Below are 9,363 nucleotides of genomic sequence, written 5' to 3' on the forward strand. Positions count from 1 at the left end.
CGATTTTGAGTCATTTTTCCACCATTGTTGATCATTTTGATAGCTCTTTGAGGGAGATTGAAGAGGGATTCAAGGAGAAGTGATTGGAGGTAAGATTTATGAACCTAAAACGTGATTCTATTGTGAAATTAACCTAGAAATTCATGGAACATAAGCTAAAAATGGAAGAACAAGGGCTTGGGATTTTGAACTTTTAAATTGGGATTTGAAGGACCATTTGAGGTCGGATTTGAGAACTTTTGATATGTATGAACTCGTGGGAGGATAAGGAACCCGTTGATGTAAAAATTTCCGAGTTTCAAGAAGTGGCCTCGGGGCTCGGGTTTTGCTAATTTCGGGATTTTTGATATTTTTCGATTGTTTTCTCTTGGGCTTTGTTCCCTTAGCATAATGTGACATATTCACTCTGATTTTGGATAGATTCGACATGTGTGGAGGCCGATTCGAGGGGCAAAGGCGTCGCGAGCTAGAGTTGTAGCCGGTCCGAGGTGAGTAATGATTGTAAATGATGTCCTGAGGGTTTGAAATCCTGGATTGCACATCGTAGTGCTATATTGAGGTGAGACACGCACTGGATGATGAGCGTGGGGTATTTTACTGCTGGGTATTGAGACTTGGTCCGTCCCGACTGATGATTTTACCGCGTATTTGATTTAAACTTATTTGTTATCATCATGATTTGGGCTAATTGCCATATTTGGGCTTCGTGCTAACTATTTGAACCCTTCGGGGATTTTGACTGATTTTCCTCACTATACTTGTTAAAAATCATATCCTCGATCATGTTTCTATCTGTTTTAAACAATTCGAGCCGGGTTTTATCATACTATTCCTAAATGAGAGGAATTTGTGGGCTGAGATCCCTATCTTCTATTATTGTGCCCGAGAGGCTGTGAGGTAAATGACTGAGAGGGGTTGAGAACCCAATGGTGAGGATATTATATATGTTATGGATCGGGTTGCACGCCGCAACAATACTTATATGGATCGGGCTGCACGCCACAATAATATAGCGCTTGGGCTGTAGGAGCCCCTCCGGAGTCTGCACACCCCTAGTGAGCGTAGTTGGCTATCTATAAGGATCAGGCTGCACGCCACAACGATGTACGGATCAGGATGCACGCCGCAACGGTTATTCTGATTTTTGTTATTATGAGAGATATATGGGTCGAGAGTTGAGAATGAGCACTAAGTGATGAGAGTGAGCCCAAGGAGCTGATACTGTTATGAGTGATTGATACTGTGCCCGAGGGGCAGATTTCTACTTGTTAATTACCTGTTTTGCTTGGTTTAAAGGGATTCCATTTGACTTCTTCACTGATCTACTGCTTCAAGTGATTTTACTGCTTTATATAGAACTGCTTTGTGCCTTTACGTGTTTTCTTGCTTTCAGCCATTATTTATGATTATTACTCACTGGGTCGGAGTACTCACATTACTCCCTGCACCGTGTGTACAGATTCAGGCCTCGCAGAGTCCGCTCCTAAGTGCTGATTTTCTTGTCCAAGTAGTGTTTCGGAGATCACGAGGTAGATGTTGGCATCCGCAGCCCCCGTGCCTTCCGTATCTTATCATTTTCATGTTCTTAGAACTATTGTATCGGGTTTAGTGATTAGTAGACAGTATCAGGATTTCTCTTAGTTGCTTATGACTTGTGACACCCCGGTTTGGGCTGTGTCGGGATGACTTTTACTTTTGTTATCATTAATTCCGCAAATTATGGATATTATATCATGCTTTAGAACTGTTTATGATATTTAACTGTTTAAAAGAGGTGTTCTGTTTTAGTCTGGCTGGCCTTGTCTTCACGAGAGACGCCATCACGACCGAGTTCAGGAATTTAGGTCATGACATATGGTCTTCTTTCATTCTCTTTTGGGGTAAGATATTGTGGAATAATATTGAAGAAATGACTGTTAGATATCACGAGGTGCGGTGGTTCTGGATTGAATCGGTATTTCTAATGATGATGGTTCGAAAAAAAATGACCTTCGGAGAGGTTTAAAGTTAGTACTCGATTAAAGGGGTGAGTTCCGCCAAAGTGGGAGAGTGGCGGATTTGCATATGGGCTTGGTGGTAGGATGACCACGCACCTTGAGGAGAGTTTGGAATGATTTGGGAATTTTAGAGATTGGTGATTGGGGCATACGTATTTAATTTGGAGCATGGGCTATTATGCGGCAGGAGATTTGATATAATGGAAAGGTGTTGCTTGAAATGAAGAAGGATACAATGTACCTTTGATTGGAAGGATGTTGCCGCACATTTAATTGATGTTCAAGAGGGGTGAATGGACTTGTACAGCTAGAGAGTGAGCCCGGACTCAGGATGGTCATTGATGTTGTAGTCATTGTACCCCGTGTAGCAGCGTTGGAAGATGTCGGGAAGTGATTTCCACAGGTGGGTTATTCCCTGTGAGCAGGTTAGTAGTTGTGTGGTTGGCGAGGCTTCTGCGAAGAATTCTACTAGTAGTACAGCAAAGAGATCGGTCGTGCGAATGTGGTTAATGATTCTGGGTATAACAGGGGTTTTACAGGAACATTCCGAGAATTTTGGTGGTTGATTGCGCAAGGTTATATCAATAAGAGATAAAGAATCCTGGTGAATTCTAGAGTTGTGTAATAGTAGCTTCGAGCCAAGTGGGAGAGTCCCACCGCCTATGATTGGGTTGCATGGTTAACTACTTGTGAGGTTTCTGGTTACTAGCATATTGACGGGTTATTTCAGCTATGGGAAAAGAACATAAGTGGTAGTTTAAGCAAAAGAATTGTTAAAGGAGTGCTATGGTTGGTTTTATTAGCTCACGTTCAGACTTGGGGAAGGATTTAGGATTTTTCCCTTATATAGGTGCGGGTTTCAAGGGAAGTGATTCTGCCGGGTGCTTTGTCGAGAAGGTATTTATGTGCTAGAAGATTCATGGAATAGATTATATTCGGGGCCAAGTCAGAGCGGGTGGCTCTCAACAACGGTCCTGGTGGATTCAAAGGGGTAAAGTGTGGTACCTAATGATTTTGAGCCTATAGGTACGGTTAAGAATCAAGCTTTTGTAGCAGCTTATGAGAAGAAGACCAGAATGTTCTATGAAGTTTTTACTTGCAGTACATCATTTGGGAGGAAAATGAGAAAGGAATTCAGATTCTTAGAGGGATTATCAGAATGGGCATACCAGTTGAGGATGCGAATGTGCGTACAAGGGAAGTATGAAACGGTTTGTGGGATTGGAGACAGCGTGGTCTCGTGATTCAAGGTCACTCGGGATGAGTGCGGATGAGGTGTGTTATGTGTTAAATGGAGTTATTATATTTCTAAGGCAATCAAGGATAAATTGGAAGAAGATAGATTAATTATCCATAGTTGAATTGGCATATTGGTGGTAGTGATCAGTTCCTGCAGAGGGACAAAGTTATGCAAGTGATTCATGACGGTACGTGTGAGGCCGGTCGGCCGCTGTAATTGATATTATTTAGAAGTATTCTACTGTATGGCCTGTTATGTATAGGCGGACCCCGAAAGGGCTATGGTGGCTTAGACCACTACTTAGAGATTTGCATATTCCACGGTTATGAGAATTCACCTGTGTGTTGCTATAGTTCTCCTGAAGTGAATTAAGTGAAAAGTTTTTATATGATAAAGTGTTAATCTATTAGTGGTTCCGAAGTTATGACGAAAATCGTGTCCTATCGTATATTGGCATGATGGGTGCACTGAGTGGTATGGAATCTGAAGTGAGGATCAAGGCTGCAGTTCGGTGTTGACAAGGATGTCACGAGCTCGGATAAGCAGGAAAGGAGTTTCGATGTTTAAGGAAAATTGGTATTGTCATCGGTGTCGCCTGGGATCGGTGTTTTGTGAAAAAGGCTTTGCATCCTGGTTAAGGATTCTTGTTCGCTTTTCAGCGTTAGTGCGGCCGGTGGTTTGGATGTACAGACCTGTTATTTTATACGGAAGGCGGTGGGAGCGTGTCCCACGGGAAGGTTGTATAAGTGTGGCATGTAGTCACTTGATTGATTGAAGAAGTTAAACCAAGTATGAAGATTGTAGTGATGTCGTTAAATTGAGAATTGATGTCTGGAGGGCACTCGGTTTATTGGGTTGTGGATTGTGGAGGTTTACTCCGGTTATGATGGTTGTTCTTATGTGTTATGAGAAAAAGAGAGTTATTATGGACCTTTGAAAGGTTATTAGCTTAGTTCAGTGCGATCAGAATCAGCTTGAGGTCTGTGGTTGGATCTAAATGTGAATATGGGCTCTATATCAGGCCAGATGTGTTCATTTCAGCAATGCGCTCCTTATAGGAGAGTAGTCGGGGTGTTAATTCGTGGTCAGCTATTTCATGTAATGATATATTGCGCCATGTGAGTTGTGAGACGACTTGTTAAATTTCTTATGTGTTGAGGTTCTGCGTAGAGACGATGTTATATGAGCAGAATGGATCTTGAGATTCAGATCGTATATCACATTTCAGTTGTGCTTGAGTTGGTAGCTCATAGCGCTATATGTCTCCCCAGGTATGGTATTGTGCACTTGACGTGCTGGTGATAGACATTCGGTATTTTGACGTAATGAGCAATCTAGCTCGGTGTGTATCTCCTTATATGTGTGGATCGGGTGGCACGCCTTCATGGGTATGTTGTTTAGATCGGGTTGCGCGCTGCAACAGTGTGATGTTGAGTACAGTTCCCCGTATCTGTTTTTATGTGTTTTGTTTCTTTCTCTGAGGAAATCTCATATTGGTTGTGTGCCCGCGTCGCATGTATGATTCGCGAGCGGGGTGTATGTTTAGTTATGTTGACCGCGTCGCATGCATGATTTGCGAGCGGGGTAATTCGATTTCCTTTTCAAGGTTCGTTTTCCTTTTGTATCACGTTCTAATTGGTAGCCTATTGTCATATTGTGGCTTATTCCCTGAGCAGTTCATACTTGGTGAGATGAGATCATTGAATTTAGGATCATTGCAATCTGATTATATGAAGTACATTAAGGAGCTAAGACCATTATTTGGTTCAGAATGAGGTGATGGTTCTTGGTAGGAGTATAGGCCCAATGAATTGTTGATTCGGCAGTCGGTTATGAATTTCTACACGTCTCTTCCATCATGGAGGTATTGTAAGAGTTAGAGCAAGACCTATATAGGTCATGAGGTGCAATGTGAGCATCAGATTCGTGGAATTTCGATTAATTTGATCAGAGAATGTTATTGTGGTCCTGTGAGTAAAATGGTGCAAGTTATGAATTCAGCTAAGGTATGCAGTCATGTTTTGGTGCTGCGTGTAGTTATTGATACGGTGAGCGTATGTTGGAACAGGCCTGGCAGAGAATTCTGGATGATGGAATTGGGCTCTAAGGCTTATTTGCTTAAATGAAAAAGGATGTCTTCAAATTGATCGAGCTAGGGTGCCCGGCTGAGTTGTGGTAGCACGGGCAGGTGCTCGAGGTGTTAAACAGTGATTTCGGGCAACTCCAGCACAGTTCTTAGCACGTTCGAGGACGAACGTATGTTTAAGTGGGAGAGAATGTAACGACCCGACCGGTCATTTTGAGCTCTAGCGCGTCGTTCAGCAGTTTGAGGCCATGAGCAGCTTCACTTCAGGTATTAGGACTTTGCATGGTTGGAATTGAATTCCAGGGAATTCATTTGGAAAGAGAATTCTCATTTCGGAAGCTTTAGGTTGAAAGAATTGACTAAGATTGGGTTTTTGAGTAAACAACCTCAGAATCAGGATTCGAAGGTTCCAACAGGTTCGTATGATGATTTTGGACTTGGGCATACGTCCGGATCAGGTTTTGGAATACCCGGGAACGTTTTGGTGCCTATTGTGGAAGTTAGCATTTTGGAAGAAATTTCATAAGTTTGGGTTGAAGTGCATTTCAGTGCTATCGATGTTCGTTTGGGATTTCGAGTCTGGGAATAGCTCCACATGGTGATTCTGGTATTGGGAGCATGATTGGAAGTGAATTCAGAGGTCCGTGGATCATTTTGGAGTCATTTGGCTAAAGATAGAAATTTTAAGTTTTTTGAGAGGTTTGACCGAGAGTTGACTTTTTGATATCGGGATCGGATTCCGATTCCGGAAGTTGGAGTAGGTCCGTAATGGCAAATATGACTTGCGTGCAAAATTTGAGGTCAATCGGACGTGATTTGATAGGTTTAAACATCGAAAGTAGAAGTTTGAAATTCTAAAATTCATAAAGCTTGGATTGGAGTTCGATTCATGGTTTTAGCGTTGTTTGATATGATTTGAGGCCTCGAGCAAGTCCGTAATATATTTTGGGACTGGTTGGTATGATTCGTTGGGGTCCCAGGGTTTTCGGGTGGATTTCGGGTGGTTAATGGATCGAAAATGGAATTTTGGAGAAGGCTGGAGTTGTTGATTGCTGGTGTAACCGCACCTGCAAAACTAGGGCCGCAGGTGCAGAGCTGCAGAAGCGGCCTTCGTGCCGCCGAAGCGGAAATGGATGGCTAGGCTAGGACTGCAGATGCGGTCATTTTACCGCAGATGTGGGACCATACCTGCGGAAGGAGAAGCACGGATGCGAAAGTTGAAGTCTTGGTGGAAGATCGCAGAAGCGGCAATTGGTCCGCAGTTGCGGGACCGTAGAAGCGGTCAATAGACCGCAGATGCGAAAGGACTGGAGGCAGTGAGTGTTTTTAAAAATTGGGATTTGGCCATTTTCTCTAATTTTTCTCTTGGCTTGGGCGATTCTTGGAGGGTTTCAAGAGGGAGTTTTCATCATCAACGATAAGGTAAGCTATCCCCACCTATCTTGAGCTAAATACATTGATTATGTACGGATTTGAGCATGAAATTTGTAGAAACTTGGCGTTTGAGGGAAAACCTAGAAAATCGATATTCTTGGAATTTGACCACGATTTTGGGTATGAAATTGATAGTAAATTATATATTTAAGTTTGTGAGGTTATGGGTAAAGTTTATCTTAAAAAATTTAGGAATCCGGGCACGTGGGCCCGAGGAAAATTTTGTCAACTTTTCGATCAGGGTTAGGAATTGTTATAAATCGGATTATAATGAGTAATTGAACATATATTAATGGATTTGCATAATTATTGGTTAGTTTTGGAGCATTGTGCATCGATTCAAGTCTTCGGAAGATCGTGGAATGTCGGTTATGGATCTTCGGAGCGAGGTGAGTCTCCTTGCTAACCTTGTAAGAGGGAATTGTCCCCATAGGTAGAATAATTGGTTATGAACTCCTATTTGTGGGGGCTACGTACGCACGAGGTGATGAGAGTCAATGCGTAGCTACTAATATGTGTAAGTCCGGGTAGTCTAGGACCCAAAAGCATGCTATACTTGGAATAGCTGTAATCTTATTGATAAATGAATTGCTTAAATCCTATCAAATTGGTAAATGAATTTCTAAAAGGATTAAACTTCTTTTTTCTTAAATCATTAAAAGAGAATTGGATTTTATTTGGATAAATGTTCCGCGATAGATTCTTAATTGGATGTTTGAGCATGTATTTCTATGTGTACCTGCGTCGCATGTATGATTCGCAAGCAGGGTGGTTGTTTATTTTATGTTGACCGTGTCGCATGGATGATTCACGAGCGGGGGTAATAGATGCATCTATGTTTCATGCCGTTTGACCCTCGACAGTGTACATTTTACATTTATGTTGGATCGGGTCGTACGACCTCGACATGATTTGCGCATGCTTGTGTTGCTTGCCTTAAAACTTATTGAAGTTGTTATTGCCCCTTTCCGGCTTGAGAATATGTGTATAAATGATGAAAAAGGAAATTTGAAAATTTCACATAAAAGAAAGAATTGTTTACATGTTTCACCCTATTGAATTACAAATCTTGTTTATATAAATCCTCGATTCATTATATTATGGACGTATCATTATTAGACCACTAGTAAGTGTCGAAGTCGACCTCTCGTCTCTACTTCTTCGAGATTAGAGGGGATAGTCATTGGGTACACGTTATTTTCATACTCATACTACACTTGCTGTGCATTTTTGTTGCACAGGCACATGCATCACTAGTGGCCTGGCGGGCGTAGCAGCATGGTTGATGCAGATTTAGGTGAGCTGCACTTCTCGAGACGACCCGCAACCAGTAGAGTCTCTTCCAGATTATTGTATTTATTTTTCTGTCTAATTTGTATTCTAGACTGTTGTTGTATTGTATTGCTTCCTAGAAATAGCTCATGCACTTGTGACACTGGGTTCTGGGATAATTATGGGGTATCTTGTATTAACTTCTTAACATTTATATTTGATTTGAAATGATTATCTTTTACTGGTAAAATTAAAGGAAAATCATAGTTTTTAAAATTATTAAAACGAGAATTTAATTAAGTATTTTGGTTGGCTTGCCTGACAGCGGTGTCCGGCGCCATCACGACCCTTAGTGGATTTTGGTTCGTGACAGTATGGCTAACATGGTGGAAGGATTATATTAAAGTGCAACAGAATAGATACAATATGAGTATAATTATAAAAGCATGAAATAAACATGGTATTTGCAAGTTAAGCAAGTAGAAGGTATGAACAACACAACAATAATAGAAATAGAGATCTATGACAGAATAATAGCAACAAGTCACATCAGATCTATAATTATGACAATAATAGTTCAAGGTAAAGACATGAACGTATACACGGAAGACTGATATCAAATATAATGCATGTCTCTCATCCTCGCCTGCATGGAAACACCCATCGTGCCATGACCTCACGAAAACACATACTCATAACAATATAAATGAAATGGCACGGCATCACCCTTCGTGCTTTTACTCTCAAATGATATGGCACGGCATCACTCTTCGTGCGTTTAATTTCAATAACATGGCATGGCATCACCCTTCGTGCTTTACACTCTTCCTCACATGATAATGAATATAAAATGGCACGGCAACACCCTTCGTGCTTTACACTCTTCCTCACATGGTAATGAATATAAAATGACACAGCATCACCCTTCGTGCTTTACACTCTTCCTCACATGATAATGAATATAAAATGGCACGACATCACCCTTGGTTCTTTACACTCTTCCTTACCAAGCATATGAATATCAATAAAATGGCAAGACATGAAGTATAAATAATATCGAGGAGAGTGTTCAATGAATATTCCAAACAAATTCTCAATCAGTGCTTTACAAGCCAACAGTGATTCAGTGTACCCTCAAAGGCCATAATTCAAGTACTTCCACAAATCCCACAATTTATCAACAACACAAGTATGACATCTAGCATCTCAAAATATCAACCGTAGCAATGTATTAATGATTATGCATAGAGATGACCGAATTAGACGCATCAATGTATTCTCAGAAAACTATCAAATTTGATCAAGTTATATTAGGCTAAGTCTCGATTCTAACA

The sequence above is a fragment of the Nicotiana sylvestris genome, chromosome 12 (assembly GCF_000393655.2).
Source record: "Nicotiana sylvestris chromosome 12, ASM39365v2, whole genome shotgun sequence".
Lineage (NCBI taxonomy): Eukaryota > Viridiplantae > Streptophyta > Magnoliopsida > Solanales > Solanaceae > Nicotiana > Nicotiana sylvestris.